Source organism: Pinus tabuliformis, chromosome 5_2 (assembly GCF_031772625.1).
Source record: "Pinus tabuliformis cultivar Carrire ecotype Pingquan chromosome 5_2, CPIR1, whole genome shotgun sequence".
In the NCBI taxonomy this organism is placed as follows: domain Eukaryota; kingdom Viridiplantae; phylum Streptophyta; class Pinopsida; order Pinales; family Pinaceae; genus Pinus; species Pinus tabuliformis.
In genome coordinates, this window is record NC_142306.1 from 233,725,569 (window position 1) to 233,746,902 (window position 21,334).

At 38.8% G+C, this 21,334-nt stretch overlaps 1 pseudogene; it reads right to left on the minus strand.

The window, feature by feature from the left end:
* Nucleotides 1-1,348: 1,348 nt before the first annotated feature.
* The window catches only part of LOC149158393 (putative glutamate carboxypeptidase LAMP1), a 34,781-nt pseudogene continuing 14,795 nt past the window's right edge, over nucleotides 1,349-21,334 (minus strand).

Here is a 21,334-nt window from a genome sequence, read left to right on the forward strand (position 1 = left end):
GAGATATCCAATACCCAGAAATGGTTTGGGCAGATTCTAAATAGTTTGGGAGATATTAAAATAATTAATATTTTTAATGGAGTCCCTAAGTCTAAACTTAGGGAAAATAAAATATTAATGTGAATTAATATAAAACTGTGTTAGAAGGGTCCAAATGTCATGGATCAAGCCAGATTTAATCTTATCCATTGATTAGGGACTTAATCTTAGACGTTGAATTGTCAACGAGAAAAGTATAAGAGGAGGCTTGAGGGTCACTTGGAGAATACACTGAGTTGAACATGAATTCGATTTTCTAGGGTAGGGCTTGCTGAGGAAATCGAAGGAGTGATTAGAGTTGTAGCTGAGGGGAAGTGAATATAGAAGTAGAGAGGAAGAGAGGGTACCAGGAGCATCAATTTAGAAACCGGGAGAGAGGGACGTAGAGCTAGCTAGAGGGCATGCAGAGCCAGTCAGGGCCCACGCAGAGGCAACCAAGAGCTGCGCAGTGCCAAAGAGAGCCAGCGAGGGTGATGTAGAGGCTCTAGAGGCTAACGTAGTGCCTCTAGAGGTTGACGCAGGGTGAGTTGGGTTGACGCTGGGCCAGAGAGGCTAACACAGTCCCTAGAGGTAGAAGCTGGAGATTTTGTGGGGAAGATTGGAGCTGAGAGCTGTGGGATTGTTCATCCAAGGTTTTAGCTGGAATATCAGTCTCTGACTAAGAGGTACTACTGCTGAGATCATTCTTTGTTCGGTGAGCCGGTTTGGCACCCAGATTGTATTTTGAAACTGATTAATAATAAAACCCTCAGATAGCTGCATTAATTTTCCCGTATTGGGTTTTTCCGGGGACATTGGTCCAAAAACAACAGTGTCATTTGTGTTCTTGTTTTTCCTACAGTTGGTGATCTATAATGTGTTGAGCATGTACTTGTATTTATTTTCGGTATTTACATGGTAAATAACTTGTTAATTAAATATAACAAGTAGGTAGAAATGAAGTAGAAAGTACATTAAGGATTTCTAACAGTTAGACTTAGAAATTTCAACACTCTTGATCTCTCAGACATAAACCCTCGACTATGAAAATGAATTTTACATACATATATTTCAAAACATACAATTTTGATTCATTAATACATGACAGAGAAAAACATTAAGACATAGGATGAACGATTATACAGAAAATGTTTTTCTATGTTGCAGAGTGAATATTTACCCATACGTTTTTACCAACCCTTCATTAAATATACATTCCTTCTTAATTACTTGATGTGTGTTGCAGAATGAATAATTTGTACTCCCACTAAAACTTCATTTAATCTGGCCTTTAGCCTGCAAACAAAACTTCGCAACCTACAAACAAAATCTACTTGGCAAGTATGGTTGCTGTCAGTGTATTTTCCAAGAGCTTGGTCCCCAACCAAGGGGATATGAAGGCACCATGCCACTTAGCTAGAGCTACCAGGCCATTGAGCCACTACATTATGGTTGTATCATCCTCTTCTTATATTGGAATCGATGGAATCCTAGGAAATTTAGTTGTTAGATCATCTACTAATAAGCGTTCTGAATCAGGGAGACTAGGCCAACCCAACGTTATAGGATCGCCAATTTTTTGATAAATGGAGCCTTGTTGAACTCCATATGGAGGAAACCATCTAGAGTCTAGATAGTATCCTTGTGTTTTGTTTTCTCCATGGTATCGAGGATCAAAATATATAATCACTCCAACTGCTCTTGGTCCTGCAACAATCTCTATGATATCTGCTTTGGAAATTTTTCCATATTTAGTGATAACAATGGCACCTTTAGCGTCCAGACTCCAAACCTATGTCTCTGAGGGTGGACTAATCCTATTCTGAGCCATAGTTGACAAACACCACTTCTGCAGAAATGTCCGCGGATGGAGAGTAAGCATGAAAGGTGGGGATGACTTTGGCGTTTTTGGTAGAAGGACTAGTTTCTATTTCCTTCTCCTTGAGTTTTAGCTGGATGACCTCCCCCTACGGTAATGTGAGGGATAAAGACCTTGACAGAGGATAAGTCAATGGAAATTCATAATTTGTGTAATGAGCATCCAAACCAAGAATTCTAAAAATTGGAGAGAACATATTCTGTTGTGGCAAAGTTTTTAGGGGTTCCGACCACATGGGGTTCTTAGGTGATGGCCTTCAGATGTTGAGCTATGGTGTCATTGCATTCCATCTTCAAGAACATCCTATGATAGTCCTAGTCATTGATGGTGGGCTTGACCTTGATAAGTGCTTGAATTATTTGTGGACTAAAAGGGCTGAGGATGGTTGCAGTGAGGAGAAAGGAGGCATAGATCAGAAGGGTGAGGAGTCTATCGGGGTGAAGATGGATTGGAATTCCCAACAAGGAGAGGCTTTTCCCATGAAGAATTCTTCCATAATACCATTGATAACTTGCCTCTAAATGGTGCTACTACGTCTTTTCTGCTCGCCAAATGCCTACTTAAAATGGCCAATTCATTCTCTCTAAAAACAAGATGTCTAGTTCATGTTTTAAATACATGAGAGACCACTTACATCCAAAATTGGTAATACCATTGATACCTTCCCTCTGAATTACACTACTACACCTTTTCTGCTCATGAAATGCTTGAAATGCACTTTTCATCCTTAGTAAAATCAAGATGTCCACCGCATTGGAATTTCAAAATGAAGCAATGATCCAATTTTACAGTTTCAATCACTCCGTTAATTTTTTTTAGATTTTTAACGAAGATGAACCGTATTTGATAGGAAAAATGCCTAGTAACGACTTGGTTATCAAGTTCCATCCTTGGATCATCATTGACCTGAACCAATGAATGCCTCTATGCTACATAAAAGATTTTATGCAAGATCCCTTTAAGCTTATTTTTAGTTTTTTGTTGTCACATTTGTTCATATTCCTTGTGATTTCATAAACCCCAAGGCCATCATTAAGCATCTTTCACGCTTGTCGATATTCCCTGTGATCATAAATCTTAAGGGGTAGCATTAAGTATTTTTTTTAATAAGTATTTCATACATTTTAAGGGTAGTAATAAGTATTTAGCAGAGGTGTGATCATAAATCTTAAGGGGTAGCATTAAGTTTTTATTTTTTTAACAAGTATTTCATACATTTTAAGGGTAGTAATAAGTATTTAATAGAGGTGTACAAATTCTACTCTTTTACGTTATATATGTGTGTGTGTGTGTGTGTGTGAAGTTGCTTCCAATTTAAAAATACAAAATATTTAATATTTTATGAATAAATATTTATTATTCATCACTAAATGATGTAAATTAAATACTTAATTAATAAGTTTTATTTTTATTTTTTTTAATTTTTAATTAATTTATTATATAATACAATTAAATACTTTCTAATTTCATATTAAAAGTTAATTTAGTAGTCAAATTGCTAGCAGAGGTGGGTCCCTTTCCCACAAATAAGGGGGTCTCATACACCAATTTGGTGTCTCGGTTGGCTGTTTATTATTATTACATATTATGAAATGTGACATAATGAATATGATTAGCTTTCACATTGTCATTAACTTATAAATGCTAGACTCTAAAAACAATCTTTCAAAATTGAGGGACCACCATCATTAGAATCTCATATTCCATTATGTTACATAAGAGTCACATTCAAATCTCTTTTAGTTATTACATTGATAGATGAGCCTATTTATTTGGATATAGAGGTATATTTTGGAAATTGAATGGTGGGAATATATTCAATCGTTCAATCGTCGTGCTCTCTTTTAATCTCTATCATTTAATGTTAAGCTCACATGAGGGTTAACATCAAAGTAATTGAACATGAAGCAAGATTTATGTGTTGAAGGAACTAATATTCTTCATTGTCGAATTGGATTCTGATGTTTTTGTGTATAAACGATCTCCACCTAAATCTTTTTCAAAAGCTCCAACTCTTTCATTGATGGTGATGGGGCATGTACCATTGTACCATTTATTAGTGCATTTGCAAGGGGGTAGTGAAGAGTCATGAAAAGATATTGTTTGAATCTTAATTTCTTATCAATATTTGACAACACCACCTTTAGTACGCTAGTTATTATATATGTGAATCCAATATTTGGCATAGGAACTTACAATAAGTTTATCGACCATCTTGTATTTCTCAATTTCAAGTGCAATTTTGTATCTTCAGCTTGATGTTTATACAAAGGTCTCAAATAGTTTACATTTCCAAGAAATCTTGGAAGTTATACCTTGTTGGTGAGTTTATCGGGAAATTTCTTGAAAAAATATAAGATGTGTTAGTGGAGAAGCATGTGCCTTTTTGCGATTTTGAATCTCAAGAATTCAATTTATGTTTTGTCGATTCTCATATTTTGCTTTGACAACACTAGCCTATGTTTGTATACAAGATCATAGAATTTCTATAAATACTTTTTGTTTCTGCAAGTTATATATATATATATATATATATATATATATATATATATATATATATATATAGATATAGATATATATGTATGTATGTTAGCGGTAAAGTAATATGATGGCTAAAATTTATAGAGGTGTATATATCATACTTTCTTTGCATTTAAACTTGTGGTTTCTTAGGGAGAAACACATACTAATAACTAAAATATTTAAAATTATAGCAAATTTTAAATTAAACTCACTAAATATAATAAAATATAATACAACAAAAAGATGATTTACAAGATGAGATATTTTTCATATGAGAGATGATTTATTAAGCGGAGAATACTTGAGGGGCTAAAAAACCTTCTTAAGAGGCTTGCAATTTATTGTAAGTCTGAGTTTGCCTCATTTTATCTCAGAGTGATTATTTACATAGAAGTTGCAACATGACCAAGGGATTTTTGATGGCTCTATCATAGCCTTTTCTGACAACTTAGAAATTTATTCTTAGTAAAGCTTGATCTTAAAAGGGCTCATTAAATTAGCTGAGGCTTTTTGGCGTGCGCGAGAGACCTATGGATGAAATGAAAGAGAAAAGTAGAATTTTCTCCAGCCTAAAAGGCATTGCCAGACTCAAAGGTATGGTTGTTTACCAGTTTCTCTAATATGGCTAAAAGTGTTTTCTATTTATATGTCTTGGAATATGCAACTGATGTTTCAACTTTAAATAGCTTGTGTACACTAAGGGGTTGAATACAAATGATTTTAAATGATTAGTGAATTAATAAGTAGAAAACTACGATAAAAGACAAGATACAACTTATCTTGCTACATTCATTACTAACACCATGGACTTTGAATCTATGATGAGCGGACTAAATCCCTTAAGGAACTAAAAACCAAGAATGTAATCATCTTTGATGTAGTCTATTCTATAGAAAGATATGGTTGAATGAATACCTTGGATAGAGATTGGGAAGTCCATTGCTTCAACCTATAGGGTGACTGCAAATCTATCTATTGATGTTCCATTATCTTTAGTATCTTTCTAGTGGTAGGATGGTAGTGCATTTCCCTTTACTAAATTTAGCTCGCAACTGATATCATCATTTGAATGGTATTTTTTTCTTCCTCCAGAGTGTGACAATCAATATGTAATATGTGTTTTTCTAGCATTGCAATATTGTTTTTTTCAAGCCCAACTAGTATACTTGTTGAAGCGGGAGTTTGCGAAGAACTACTTTTTTTTCATAATGGTATCCACTTTCGGTTCTTAGTTTATATTAAGAATGTAACAATCCCTGGTTGATTTCCTATGTAAATAAAAATAAGACCAAGGTCACAAGACACACATTCCAACCTAAATGTTGGGAAAACCATAGTGATGGGTATCATTGGTGATTAATTAATGGCTTATGGAAATTGGCAAAGGCAAAGTGGCAATAATTGACAAATATACTTTTCCCTTGCACACTTACAAAATTCTTGGAGAATTCTTGGATCACTATAGTTTCACTTGGATTGGAGAAAGAAGGCAAAGGAAAGTACAAGGGAATAAATGGATCAAAAACTACAATTGGATTGCTTTGCAGGTAATAAATTGCATGTGTGATTTCCTTGTTGATTTATGGATACATGGAATATGCATGTGGTTTTTTGGTTATGTGTTGTCATTGGCATGGAGGATTTCCTGGATTGAAAATGATTTTAGCCTTGTCTTTCCATTTCTTAGATAACCATGGTGTTTTGGGTGTTTCCACTTGATTATTTAATGATTGGTGCTCATAATTCCTTATGGATGTGGTTTGGAAAAAACGATCTAGAAGCCCTGGAATGACTTCGGTTGAGTTACTAGTCTTAGAGCTTAGGTTGGGACAAATTCTTTGGAGCCCTTAGTGGGTTAAGTTACTAGTCCCTGGAGCTAGGTTGGACAAATGCTTTGGAGCCTTGAAAGGCTAAGGGTTGAGTTACTAGTTCCTGGAGCCCTGGACAACTTGGGTAGAGACAGATCTGGTTGGGTTTAGTGATGTCCGACCATGAGGTGGAATCACTGGTTGAGGATTGAGGTGGTTTGGCCTCTAGAAGCCATGGTTTGGTTTTGTTTGGTTCATTCCATGAGATCCCTCATTCACACTTGGAATATGGCGTGGGGGTGATTGGATGAAAGAGAGATTGTGTTCATCCCAATCTATGGTCGGGTGGTACATGGAAGTCCCTAACTTTGTTGGTATTTTCATATGTTAATAAGAGTTAATATTCTATTATGATTCATGTATATTTGTAGTGATTATGTTGGCGATATTAGGGCTAAGTTGCCATGGTTTATATACTAGTTATTTTTTGGTTATATGCTAGTTATATGATGTGTATCATTTATGGATCTTATCATGAATTATTTTGCTATTGATTAGTTGATGAATATATAGACTAAAAGTGTTGTTGCAACTATGTGGAGAGGGCATAGGGCCTTCTCAGTGATTATTAGATGCATATCATACTTTTATGATCACATATGCATTCATGACCTCTAGCTTACATGTTTTCCATGCATTTGATGAAATGCCTAGTATGTTCTGGTCAGTCTAGGTCAATTTTTTTTATTCGAGTTTGAATATTTATCTTTTTTGTCATGTCAGTAATGATTCTAAGAAGTTTCAAGAAGTTCTAGGCAGTGGTCTGGAGGCTGACCTAGAAATCGGGCTCAGATCGCGGGACCACACCCTCAAAACTAGACAATTTGGGTCACAACTGCACTCAGGTAGTGTTGTGAAGGCTGTTGGAGGCCTTCAACCACACCTAGGCCTTGTCATTCATGCGGTTGGGGGCATAGGTAAGTGAAAAGTAGACCCAACTCAAAGTTTGGTCACCTGGGGTATTTCTTTGGCCCATGAGTGTCTTGCAGCCCTAAGGGATATTATGAGTTGTCATTTTGTGGTCAGCTTGTAAGCCCCACTTCCTTAATTGCAACTTGGAGGTCGAGTCATGTCATAGTAACTCTTTGTCTCATGTTTACCTTGGCAGGACAATGAAATGGGGTAAACGTAGGAGAGGTGGTTATAAAGAACTTGAAAATAATTCTTATATTATTATTTAGGAATAGAATTCTACATCTTCTTAAACTATCCAATTGCTTCTGCAACTTGTCAAAAAAATTATATAATAGTAATTTGATACATTTATTATCAATCCAGGTTAGTCGACTTGTGAGATACCATGCAATATATATGCAGAACAAATATCAAAGAAACACACAAAAATTCAATTATAAATCATTCACAAAATTAGTTGCTCATCCAATAGTGGATATTCTAAGGTATAATTTCAAGTTGAACATAAAATTACATTCAACTGTGCTCTGTTGGATCTACTTTGTCTTCTAGATTGACAACCTTTAATTGAAACACAAATAAAAAAGATAAAATTAACATCTTCAATAGATAATTCACCATGAGTAGTTATCAATTAGTGAAATTGATAAGCAAAGGACAACATAAATTATAGCTTTGAAAGTTCTTTGTTCAAAGGGTTATCAATTAAAATAACGATTATTCCAACATGAGATCTCTGTTAAGCGATCTTTAACAAAACCACACACAACATCATTGAATTAATAACAAAATTCCTAACTACTTATTGATCCAGGTGGATGTTGGTGGCCACCTGCCTATTCCGCTTGGACCCCCACCACTGTCTCTTTCACTTTTTTAGTTTCCTTAATTGTAGCACAGTTTACTATTTTTGGTAGTTTTTCGGGTCCTGAACGTCCGGAGCCATTTTGCAGCCCTAAACAATGTTTTTTGGGAAAACCAGGGTCAACATGGGTGTTTGACCCATGTTGGCCACTCAAAAGCTGTAGTCCTCAGATACATATTTCGAATGAGGTATTGTGCATGTCAAATGGAGATCGTATGCCAAAGTTACGACCCTGGGAAGCTGATGTACCAATTCACCCAAACGGGGCCCATAGTTTTGGTGCTTCATCTCCTACGGTTAGGTTTTTTCATGTTTAGGGTTTTTAATTGTTTCTCAATAATAAATAGGCATGTGAGCCTCATTATAACACAGTTTAGAGGCATGTAGCCACCACATCTCTTCTCAGAGATAAGCTACCATTGCTCGAGCTAGTCTTATTTCCATTCTGTTTGTAAGCATATTTCAGTGTTTAATATTAACGAAATGAAGTGTTATTTCTATTGCATCTCTATATTTATGGTTATATCTGTAATTTGTTGCATTCCTGTTTAAGTTCGCTTCAGTGGTATCAGAGCGGTCTTCTCTTTCTCTGTTTTTCTTTGCATGTCCCCAATGAGGTCAGGATATAATAATTTAGGGCTCAAATTGGTCAAACCTTTGCAAGACTAGCCTCACAAATCCCAATGACCTCCCATGGCAAAAGATAAGAAAGATGAGGGGGTAGGATATCCTTTCAAAAATTTTCTCGAAGAAGCCCTTGAGTTACAAAGGAATGCGATGATGGATAACTTTGCCCATATCCTTCAGCGACTACCCAAGGGCAATGCATTTGCTTCCAGAAGCTACTCTGGAAGTACCACACCCTTTAAGGTACAAGTTAACTTTGACATCCCCATATTTGAGGGCCAGATAGATGTAGACGCTATCGATAAATGGTTAAATATGTTAGAATGATATTTTCTATTCATGATTTTTCCAGCTAGGAAAATATTACCTTTGCACTTCTCAAAGTCGGCCCCCACATCAAGGACTGGGGGGAACTTATTGTGAGAAGAAGGATGAAAGCACACCCTCATTATTTTTGGCCTCACCCACTTGGAATTTGTTTCGAGATGCCATCAAGGAGAAGTAATACCCTGCCGGGAGCTATGAGGATAAATACATAAATTAGATGATGCTACGGCTGGGAAGGGACCAAGATGTGTTGGAGTTTACCAATTTTTTTCATACCCTTTGCACGAAGTTGGATATCAAGGATTCTGAGAAACTTTTGGTGCTCAAGTACTGTGGCTGCCTACACAGGTACATCTAGGATGAGATGGAGTTCATAGACATCTCCTCGATCGTCATGACATACCGATACACTGTCAAGATTGAGCATAAGTTTAAATAGAAAAAGTGAGACTTTGGATCTGAGAATCCGAAGTAAGGGAAGGTTGCCCCCAAACTATAGAGAAAAGGGCAAAGCCAAGGCAGTGCGACCTAGGATAACCCGTCGAAGCTACAAGAAAATAAAAACACCACGAAGACAAAGAAGGAGATGGGAAAGTGGTGTGAGTTCCATAAGAGCTCCACTCACAACACAAGTGAGTGTCAGGCCAAACAGTCACTGGTGGTCGAGCTGAAGACTTCTGAGTCACACGCATGTTTTGACTCTGAGTCAGAACCTGACAAGGGGAATGACAAAGGGAAAAAAATCATTGAGTGGAGCCCTGTGCCACTATGGCCACCACCAAGGTCCAGAAAATTGAGCCTAAAGATCTAGAGGAGGGGGAATTCCTATTCCACTCACATCTGTGGGCGAAGGTTCTCCACTGTAGTTCATTGTCGGCAGAGGGAGCCAAAAGAACCTCATTTCAGTATAGGTCATGAAGCAGCTGGGCCTACTACCTACAACACATCTACAACCATATATAATTGGGTGGCTTCACGAAGGATGAGATCTCTACATTAGCCAAGAGTGTCGCCTTCCGTACAACATCAAGCCCTTCACAGATGACATATTGTGTGATGTTACTCCTCTTGAAGTTTGTGATGTATTATTAGGACAATGATACTTGTGGAAGCAACATGTTGTATATGAGTCTAGACCCTGCTATGTTATTATTTCTTTGGGTAGTAAGTTATACAAGATACTGGAGGTAGCCCCACCTACTGCCATCTCTTTGATCTCTCCTAAGCAGTGCAGTAAGATCATCTCCTAGACTGGGAAATTTGTTTTCTTTCTGATTCTCTCTCAAAGTAAGGGAAGATCGTAACCACATCCATTTTCTCGAGGAAGGGTTCCTCCACATAGCAGAAGCAGGTGTATATAGTTGTAGAAGAATACAAGTGTAGGTTTTAACCCCGTACAAAAATTACCTGCATACGAATTATAAAAACAGAAAATAAACAATGGTGAGAGCATAACACATAAAATAAATATACACAGAGATTTTCCCCTGGATCCGAAAACTAGGACTACCAGATTGATTTTTTACTATGTTCCTTTCAATGTTACAATACATATATATACATGCCAAAGCATCCACAAACCCCAATCCATTAACCTTGGATTAGAACATAATCGTAGTTCCCTTGATCGGATCTAAAAAACACAATGGATAGAAAACCATCATTCCCAAAACCATGTGTGAAATCCATGCACAAAACCATAGGTAGGTTCGCTCAACTAATATATGGTCCAAAAAAATTTCTCGGGGCAGAGCCCCGGATCCTGTGCAGGGGGGCTACCACCCTCTTGCTTACCCCTCAATAGGGGGGTAGCCACTCCCCATGTGACACCCTGATAATGCCCAACGTAATGTACATGGGGGGCTACCAACCCCCCTGTGAGTCCCCCACACTTGGGGTAGTCGTGGAAAGAATATAACATAACCCAAAAATAATGACATCTTCTCCTCACCCACATGGGCACCCTTGCACTGTCAGGTCAAGCATTCAATTGATCTGACTCTCGGAGCACCTCTACCCAACGGGCTGATATTTCACCACTCTATTTGGGAAAATGAAGAGATCAAGCGGCAAATCTGGGAGTTGCTGTAAAAAGGGCACATCTGACCAAGTTCCTCACCTTGTGGGAGATTGATTGTACTTGTACAAAAGAAGGATGGGACATGGAGGCTCTAGATTGATTATCGAGCACTAAAAAAAATCATTGTTAGGAATAGGTATCCAATCCCATGGATTGATGACCTTCTGGACCAACTTAAGGGGGCCAAATATTTTAGTAAGATCGATCTGAAGTCTAGCTATCACCAAGTTCCAATAGAGCCCATAGATGTATGGAAGACCACCTTCAAATCCAAGGAAGGCATTTTTGAATGGTTGGTTATGCCCTTTGTGTTGAAAAATTTCCCTTATACCTTTATGAGGCTAATGGATGACATCTTGCGGACCTTAACCAACTCATTCATGGTTGTTTATCTAGACGACATCATCATCTTCAATAAGAGTTGGGAAGAACACTTGCAACACATTCGACAAGTCCTTAAAACCCTTCGGCAACACAAAATGTGTGCCAACTTGGATAAATTCACATTTGGCATGAGCTAGGTCCAATATTTGGGTTACATCATAGATGAGTGTGGCATGCATGTGGATCTAACTAAGATCCAAGTCATTCGGGATTGGCTAGCCCCGACCACTCTAACAGAGCTTCGTATATTTTTGGGCCTTGCAAATTTTTATTGGAGGTTCGTGTTGGAATTCCCCCATATCACTTAGCCTATTTAGTTTACGAAAGAAAATTTTTCCTAGTCTGAGTCCCAACGGAAGACGTTCGTTGAGTTGAAGAACTGACTTTGCTTTGCACCAATACCCACACTGCTAGACCTGCAACAACCATTTGAAATCAATACAGACTCCTCAGACTATACTATTGGTGCAGTCCTCACCCAACATGGGCATCCAATGGCCTATCATAGTGAGACACTTTCTGATACAATTTAGATGTACCCCACCTATGATAAAGAGATGTATTCCATCGTGCAGGCTTGTCGGCAATGGAAGCATTACATTCACGGGAAGGAGATGGTTAGCCACACATATCACCAACCTCTTTAGTTTATATAGACACAAGGGAAGTTGCAGAATGATTTCCATGAGAAGTCGTCTTCATATCTGCAACAATTCCACTTGAACATTAAATACAAAAAGGGCAGCACCAATAATGTTGCAGACTTCCTCATCAGACCATCAGTTGCAGCACTGACTACTGTTCTCAACTCTTGTGGCCACAAGACCTTTGGATGGCCACAAATATACAAAAATAATCTAGAGTTCACCTCCACATACCAGATGCTGGTAGATGGAAAGAAAGTTCCTGATTTACACCTCCATGATGCATTATTATGCTACTTGGGCCACCTTTGTGTTCCTTCAAGCGAGTGTGCCAAGTTGATTTGGGGGGTGCACTACAGTCGGGTCACAAAACACTTTGGTGTTGAGAAAATTGTGGTTGTACTAAAAAAGTAATTTTAATGGCCTAAACTCCGACTGGATGTTGGGAAACATATCAGATCCTACACTACCTGTGTCATCGCCAAGCCAAACATCAATAAGCAAGGCCTATACACTCCTCTGCCTACTCCTAGCCAGCCATGGGAATCCATCTCTATGGACTATATGTCTGGCCTCCCTTCTACCAAGCATGGTAATGAATCTGTATTTGTGGTCGTGGATATATTTTATAAGATGAATATATTGGCGGCTTGCAAGAAGAGTATCACAATAGAGGAAACTGCCAAACTCTTCTTTGAACGAGTATGGGTACATTTTGGGATCCTTCAGACTGTAGAGCTATAAAAAGGGTCTCTTTCACCTCTAATTACCTCACATTAATATGTCAATCAGGGAGCGTTTTGTTATTTCAAAGAGTGTCTCAGTCTGAGGCTATCATTTGTCAGAGTAATGCTAGTAGTACAGTGTTCGGAAATACAAGAGTAAATGGATGCTTGTCTACAACTAAGCTACTTCAAAAGAGTAAATCACACACTCAGAAAACTAGGCAACTTATCAGTCAAGGGTTCGGAAGTGATAACCCATCCCTTTGGAAACTGATGGAAAGGAAATTAGAGAATAGACCACGGGTCTGGGAACCAGACAGTAAATGCCGAGGCTCACTACAACCTTAGATCATCTCCCACACCAAAACAACAAATTCTAGTAAATGGAACGGCAGATAAGAAAATGGAACGACAAATAAGAAATCGAACAGCAAATATGGAATGGAACAACAATTCTGAAATGGAACAACAATTCTTAAAAGGAACAGCAGCTAAACAACTAAGTCTCTCAAGCAGTAATCAAACTTAATCTACTAAATCGAATGCATTAATCGTAATCAAACATCAATCTTTCACTCTTAAGGCAGATTAAACAACACACACTAATGGAACAGCACTGATTACTGATAAGTTAAGGAACAGTGCTTGGAAACCATTTACGCACACAGCACACGTAACTAGTAATCTGATCTAAGCATCAGTCCCAATCAAAAGGAATATGTCTGCATTTCAAAATGGAACAACATTGCTTTTGAATCCAACAATCGTAAAGAACACAAATTTCAAGATGAATCCTGTAACATGAATGTACAACACAATAGCTCTGTAATAAAATAGTAACAATATTTGGTTAATAATATTCAATCAACTCTGAAAGGAACAATAATATGATGCAGAGTCAATACAATAGTTTTTCCATAACAATCTTAATGAATTAATCTTAACAGAGCATGTGATGTAAACTTATAAAGCATATCAGATTACCAAATAACGACGATAAGCAAATCACGCACAAATCAAATCGTAATAATACAGGAGCAAATGTCCTCCAGGGCCGAGCCCTTAGCCTCCAGGGGTACACCGCTTGAGGTTAATCCAGATGCAGAGATGAAATAATGACCCAGTTTGTATTAATGCATGAAACAAAATTACAATGAACCAGTTCTTATCGAGACTCGATGATCAAAGTTTTGATCTTAACAGAAATTACATAAAAGCATAATCGTGTCAAACTCTCCCGAGCTAACAATGTTGTCCCTTTTATATGGGTGACGACGGAGATGTCTAAGTATAAAAATAGACAAAGCAGCGATCCCTCAGGATCAAGGATCCCGAGGGATTCGCCGAACCGTTAATCCTTAATCATCTCTTTTCCCTCCTGCACCGAGCTGGTGTCTTCACCTCCTTTTCAGGGCCAATTTGCTTTGATCTGCTTAGCCTTGTTTGCATTCAGTCTCCCGTCAAAGGGACAACGGTTACCTCGTCCTTGTCCTTTCCTTTGGAACAACAACTCCTCGTTTTCACCCCTTCCTGCACGAGGGAATGACAATTGTCAGCAGTTAAGTCTTGCATATTAATCTCACATGTTTTGTTATAATTCTTTATCGTTTTCCAAGTTCATGATGCAAAAAGGTTTACAAGTTCTACTGAAAAGCCATTGAAATGATCATCAAAAAAATACTTTTTTAGTACTCCACACACCCCCCTGCTTACCCTGTTTCATGCCCTCATGAAAACGTTGTAGTTGACATGCAAGGCAATGAGAGAATAGGCTGGAGAAGGAATCTCATGTGGAGGCCTACATCCATGATGAGTAACTAGGTAGTCAAAGAAATGGCCTGTTTGACCCTCAGGCATCTCATACAGGGCTTGGTATCCAGGTGCAGGGTGCCAAATAATTGGACTGCAAAACCTATATCCTAACCAGGATGGCCCTGCTCTCAAAATTCTTTTGCCATAAAGGTGCAAACGATTGGCAGCTAATTTAAAATTCTCATTCTTAAACGGTTCCCTAAGCTGGATATTCAGATTAGAGATTTGATACCGAAATTTAGCTGCATCAATGGCAAGGTCTTTGATAGAAAGAAAGTATTCTAATCCTTGTCGAATGAGTGCCTCATGCATGGGTCCTAATGTTTCAATGACACCCAGAGTCTTCATGAGGTTTCTATGTGCTTTCCACAACTGTACTGGGTTCCTAGGCTCAGCCCTTACCCACAAATCTAGGCCATTTTCTTGCCTCTAGAAAGTATTATAGGCTTTGAGCCATTTAATCTGATTAACCCCGAATGAGATGAATGCTTGCAATTGGATGTCTCCAACAAAGGGGCCAGGGTTCAGCTCAGTCTCCTGGTCTAGTACAAGGTTATGCAAATAGAATTCGCACAGCAGTCTCTGGACCTTCACCCCGTAATGTTTACAGCAGTCTATAAAGTCATTGACAGTGTTAATTTGTATGGAAGCACTTGATTTAACAACTTTTATTTTTAATTGCAAATACCGTTCCAGTAAAAACAGGGCATAATTTTTGGCAGGGGCCCTACATGCTAAGACGTCATTGTATAAAGAACACAAGGTATCCATCTGCTTGATAACAATATCTAGCCTACGAGTTACCTTTGCAACTTTCTCTTGTTCCTTCCGCCAACCTTCAAAGGCCTGGCTTTCGGATTGATTGACGTTCCTAAGTTGCTGCTGTAGCTCTTCATACTTTTCGTGAGGGACTGTTTGTTCTCTAAGCTTTTCTACTTCTTGCTGAGCTTGTTTCAACTCCTTGCGCAAGGTTACTGTTTTTGGATCTCTTCTCCATGCAGCAGTGGAGGCCGGGAGTTTTACCTGAACTTTATTATTGCGTTGCTTTGAGTTTAGAACCCTTATCACCCCTGAGAGTGGTGCCTCCGTCTGAATTTCCTTGTCACAGGTCATCATATCATCCATTTCTATTTTAACGTGGATATCAGTCTATTGCTGTTCCTTTTCAAATGGAATAGCAGTTTGTTCTTCAGCATCATTTGGAATAGCAATTGGATTTTCAACAGGGTTTTGAATAGCAGGACGAATTCTGATCCTCTACCTTTTTTCCTTGCGGGGTTTTGCTGGAGTGGTCACCTTTTTCTTCCCTGCAATCTTTCTTACCCTCTGCCTTGCTTTCAGGATCCTAATCTGTTGGTGGAGCTGGACTATTATGCTCAATAATCTCTACTATTCCTTTCACAATTCTTTAATTTCCAAAATTTCGTTAGAAGGAACAACAGGCTGTCTGCCATGGTCTGGGCCATGACTAGTCGCTGGATCTTCCTCCTGGGGTGTTTCTTCATTGTTTTGCTCCGGTTGTTCTGGGGCAGGAACCCTAACTGGTTCTGTCGTTTCTTGGGCAACTTCTTTTTCTGCCCCTGCTTCCTCCAGAATTTCTTCCGGTGCCCTCAAGTTAGGAACGGATTGTTCCTGTTCAGTATCTCCTATTGTTTCTTTATCATGAACAGGCAGATTTTCTTCTTCTGCCTCCTTTACATGCGGTTTTTCAGGTGCATTTTCTTCCTGGGGTTTCATTTCGTCATGGAGGTTTGATGGGCTGGAAGGTTGGCCATATTCGCCCATATTGGCCAAGACTGTGGCCAATTCATCTTCTCCCACTGGGTCCTGCAATGGGCTACCTTCCTGCTGTTCCATTTCCCCCTCCTGCTTGGATTGTTCAGCTTCTGCTTCAGAATGCTCAGCTTCTGTTTCAGAAAGCTCAGCTTCTATTTTAGACTGCTCGGCTCCTTCCTCATTTTCTTCTTCAAATTGCTCGGCCTCCTCTTCAGATTTCTCGGCCTCTTCTTTCTCTTCTCCTTCAGATTGCTCTACTTCTATCATGTGACACTGTGTGCAAGATCTAGTTTGGCTAATAAAATTATTAATGGCATCATCTTCTGTTTGGTTTTTAAAATCAAGTGCCTCTTGTATAGTTAATGGAGATCTAATGTTATCAGTAAGGTATGATACAGGGTGCTTATTAGTTTTAATTATTTTTACACTTGGCTGTGCTGGAGGATATAGAACTAAATTCTTGATATTTGGTCCTTTTGTTATGGTCATATTTCCTTACTGGTAGCCAATGTAAGCATTGGCAGTGGCAAGCCAAGGTCTACCTAAAATCAGCGGGTGTCCATCAAGTCGGGTTTTTGGATTAATTATCAGGAAATCGGTTGGATATTCCCAGGAATCTACAGAGACCATGACATCATGTAGAGTACCCTCCGGCCTAACCACAGATCGGTCAGCCAATTCTAGCAAAGTAGAGGTGGGTTCTACAGATGTAATGTCGAGCTTTTGGCAAGTAGTGGTTGTTAAAATATTAATTGCAGCTCCTAGATCAACTAAGGCATTAGACAGGGTCTGACCATAAATTTGAACAGTTACAATTGGATTCCCTGGGTCTTTATATTTAATGGGTGTTTCTTTCCCTAATAGTAAATCAGATAAAGTGCCGACTACTTGGACTCTTGGATTATTTGTTATATTCCTCCTTGGTTTCTTTATGCACAATTCTTTGATAGTTTTTGCATATATGGGAATGTCTTGAATGGCTTGGAGGAATGGAATTTTTATGTACAGATTTTGTAATTCTCCCAGAATGTCAAAATCAGGATATTGTAAAGGTCGAGGTATGGCTAATCGTTCTGGGAACAGAGGAGAAGATGTGGTTGCTTGATTATGAGTCTGCTGCTTATTCACATCCTCTTGTTGCAACAGATGTTCTCTTGGCAACTGATCTTCAATATGAACTGTTTTATCTCCCTCAGTTTCAATAATACGTCCAGATCTTAACTGAAGATCATTACACTCCCTCAGGCCGGGTCCTATTTCTGGTGATTCTATAATTTGGAGATATTGGACCGGTCTATTATTTGGATTGGGGTTGGGTTGGGCTGGGAGTTGTGGTCTCAAATTAGACTGGGGATTTTGTTGTAAGGCTGGCAGTGTAGGTTGAGGGAGCGGAATAGTTCCTACTGGCTGTTGCATCGGTCTCTGCCAGTTTGTCTACCAAGCTAAACTTTGTGAAGTAGGGGGAGTCCATTGTGGAGGATATGGGCTACCTTGCCAATATGGTGGAGTGTAAGGGAAATTTGGCCAACCAGATTGGCTTGCCTGATTCAGCCACGGGTTTGAATAAGGAAACGACTGTGGTGACCAGTTTGGAAATGGAGGTTGGGGTTGACTTTGCCACATACTATATTGTTGAGCATTATACTGTGGAGGGTGAAAAGAAGAAGTTGGGTCTGAAAACATACCAGATTGTCTCGGCTGCCACTGACAGCGCTGGTTGATCAAGTACACCGATTCTGGTTCTTCTTCCGCTTCCTTATATACCGCTTTCAATCCAGGAAGTGAGGGGTAGCCTTCCGTAAGGTGATATTTTGTACAGATGGCGCATGTTTGGACTGTATCCAGTGGACATTCCTTGTGACTATGCTTTTTCCAGCATCGGGGACAGAAGACCGCCAAATTCTGTTCTGCCTCCATTTGCTTTTGTTTAGCCTGCATAATATCAAGTTGTGTAGTTAGTGTCCCCAGGATATCAGTTTTAAAATTTTCCAATAAATTTCCAATTTCTACCCGTGTTACTCCTTCTGTTGAAATTTTATTATCTCTTACAAATCGATCATGTTCTGCTGGTTTTACTCTTGTGCTACCTCTCGAGCTCTTGATACATAAATCAATAATGTCAGCAAAATTCTCTTGATAAATATCCCCTTTTCCCATGATGTTTAATGTTTCAATCCATTGTTCCTTCATGCCCCTTATCAATGTTGTTTTTAACACATTATCAGGTAAAGGTAGTGATGCATAAGGAGATCTTTGCAGATTATACTGGAAACATTCCACATACTCCTCTAATGTTTCATTCGGTCTAGCTGTCATTTGGAATATTTCGTCCTTCAGTTCTCTAGACCTGCAGTAATCCTGATTTTTTTTAGGAAAGATTCTTTCATTTGATCCCAGTTGTTTATAACCCCACCACCTAATCCCATGAACCATATTAAAGCAGCCCCTTTTAATGTAGAGGGAAATAATTTCAGTTTCTGGGGGTCGGTGGTGTAATCATATCCCCTGCACAACACATCAAATTCAAATAAAAATGCATCTGGGTCTTCCGATGTGAGACCATGGAATGTAGGGATATGTTGAAGAGGGATTGCTTTCATAGGCGCATTTGCTGCAGAATCCACTATAGGGTATTGTAATGTAGAGGTTTGAGTGTTTGGCTGATTCTGAGCCATAGGGTCGAATATATGCTGATAACCTTCTGGGATATCTAGGAGGGTATTCCTAGGTTGAGAGAGAATGGCTTTGACAGGGATAGTTTTAATAACACTTCCTCTATATGGGATAATGAGAATGCCTGATGTCTAAGGAGATTGGGTTCCTTCAACAATGATTTTTGCAGCACTCCCCTTATCTGGGCTATTTAATGGTTGATTTGTTCCAATAGGAGATCTTGGTTCCTCGGTTTCCCCTGTTTCTCCTTCTCCTTCACAAAGATTGCTGAAATTCCCTTCCTGCAATAGTTCTGGAGTAGAATTTTCAATTTCTTGAAAGTCCCGCTCTTGAGTTTGACTATCCACCTCAGCAAAGGCTACAGATGGTGATCCTGTGGCCTGAAGGGAACTAGTAGGCTGTTTAGAAATGATTTTCCTGGGTCCTACTAATGACTGAAATTATGCTTTCTTGTAGATTTCATCTATAAAGGTCGTTCGGCCAAGGGTCACCGGCCCCTTAGCTTTTCCTGGCTTGGGTAGAGGCTTGGTATTTTTTTCTGGTTTTTTCTACTTAGTCATGCACTCAAATGAACTACTAAATTCTAAACAAATCAACAAATCTGTTAGGAAAGCGGACAGAGGAGCAGGGCTTTTACATGCTCCGTACGCAGGTTCTTACCTTCCGTTTTTAAAATCCAACTCTTCCCTAGCAGGTTCGTACACTACTCTGCAAAAAAGGACAAATGGCTACACTCTTTCCCCGGCAACGGCGCCAAAATGTAGAGCTATAAAAAGGGTCTCTTTCACCTCTAATTACCTCGCATTAATATGTCAATCATGGAGCGTTTTGTTATTTCAAAGAGTGTCTCAGTCTGAGGCTATCATTTGTCAGAGTAATGCTAGTAGTACAACGTTCAGAAATACAAGAGTAAACGGATGCTTGTCTACAACTAAGCTACTTCAAAAGAGTAAATCACACACTCAGAAAACTAGGCAACTTATCAGTCAAGGGTTCGGCAGCGATAACCCATCCCTTTGGAAACTGATGGAAAGGAAATTAGAGAACAGACCACGGGTCTGGGAACCAGACAGTAAATGCCGAGGCTCACTACAGCCTTAGATCGTCTCCCACACCAAAACAACAAATGCTAGTAAATGGAACGACAGATAAGAAAATGGAACGACAAATAAGAAATCGAACAACAAATCTGGAATGGAACAACAATTCTGAAATGGAACAACAATTCTTAAAAGGAACAGCAGCTAAACAACTAAGTCTCTCAAGCAGTAATCAAACTTAATCTACTAACTCAAATGCATTAATCGTAATCAAACAGCAATCTTTCACTCTTAAGGCAGATTAAACAGCACACACTAATTGAACAGCACTGATTACCGATAAGTTAAGGAACAACGCTTGGAAACCATTTATGCACACAACACACATAACTAGTAATCTGATCTAAGCATCAATCCCAATCAAAAGGAATACGTCTGCATTTCAAAATGGAACAACATTGCTTCTGAATCCAACAATCGTAAAGAACACAACTTTCAAGATGAATCTTGTAACATGAATGTACAGCACAAAAGCTCTGTAATAAAATAGTAACAATATTTGGTTAAGACTAATAATATTCAATCAACTCTGAAAGGAACAATAATATGATGCAGAGTCAATACAATAGTTTTATCTGTAGCAATCTTAATGAATTAATCTTAACAGAGCATGTGATGTAAACTTATAAAGCATACCAGATTACCAAATAACGACGATAAGCAAATCACGCACAAATCAAATTGTAATAATACAAGAGCAAATGTCCTCCGGGGCCAGGCCCTTAGCCTCCAGGCATACACTGCTTGAGGTTAATCTAGACACAGAGATGAAATAATCACCAAGTTTGTATTAATGCATGAAACAAAATTACAATGAACTAGTTCTTATCGAGACTCGATGATCAAAGTTTTGATCTTAACAGAAATTACATAAAAACATAATCATGTCGAACTCTCCCGAGCTAACAATGTTGTCCCTTTTATATGGGTGACGGTGGAGATGTCTAAGTATAAAAATAGACAAAGCAGTGATCCCTCAGGATCAAGGATCCTGAGGGATTCGCCGAACCGTTAATCCTTAATCATCTCTTTTCCCTCCTGCGCCGAGCTGGTGTCTTCACCTCCTTTTCAGGGCCGATTTGCTTTGATCTGCTTAGCCTTGTTTGCATTCAGTCTCC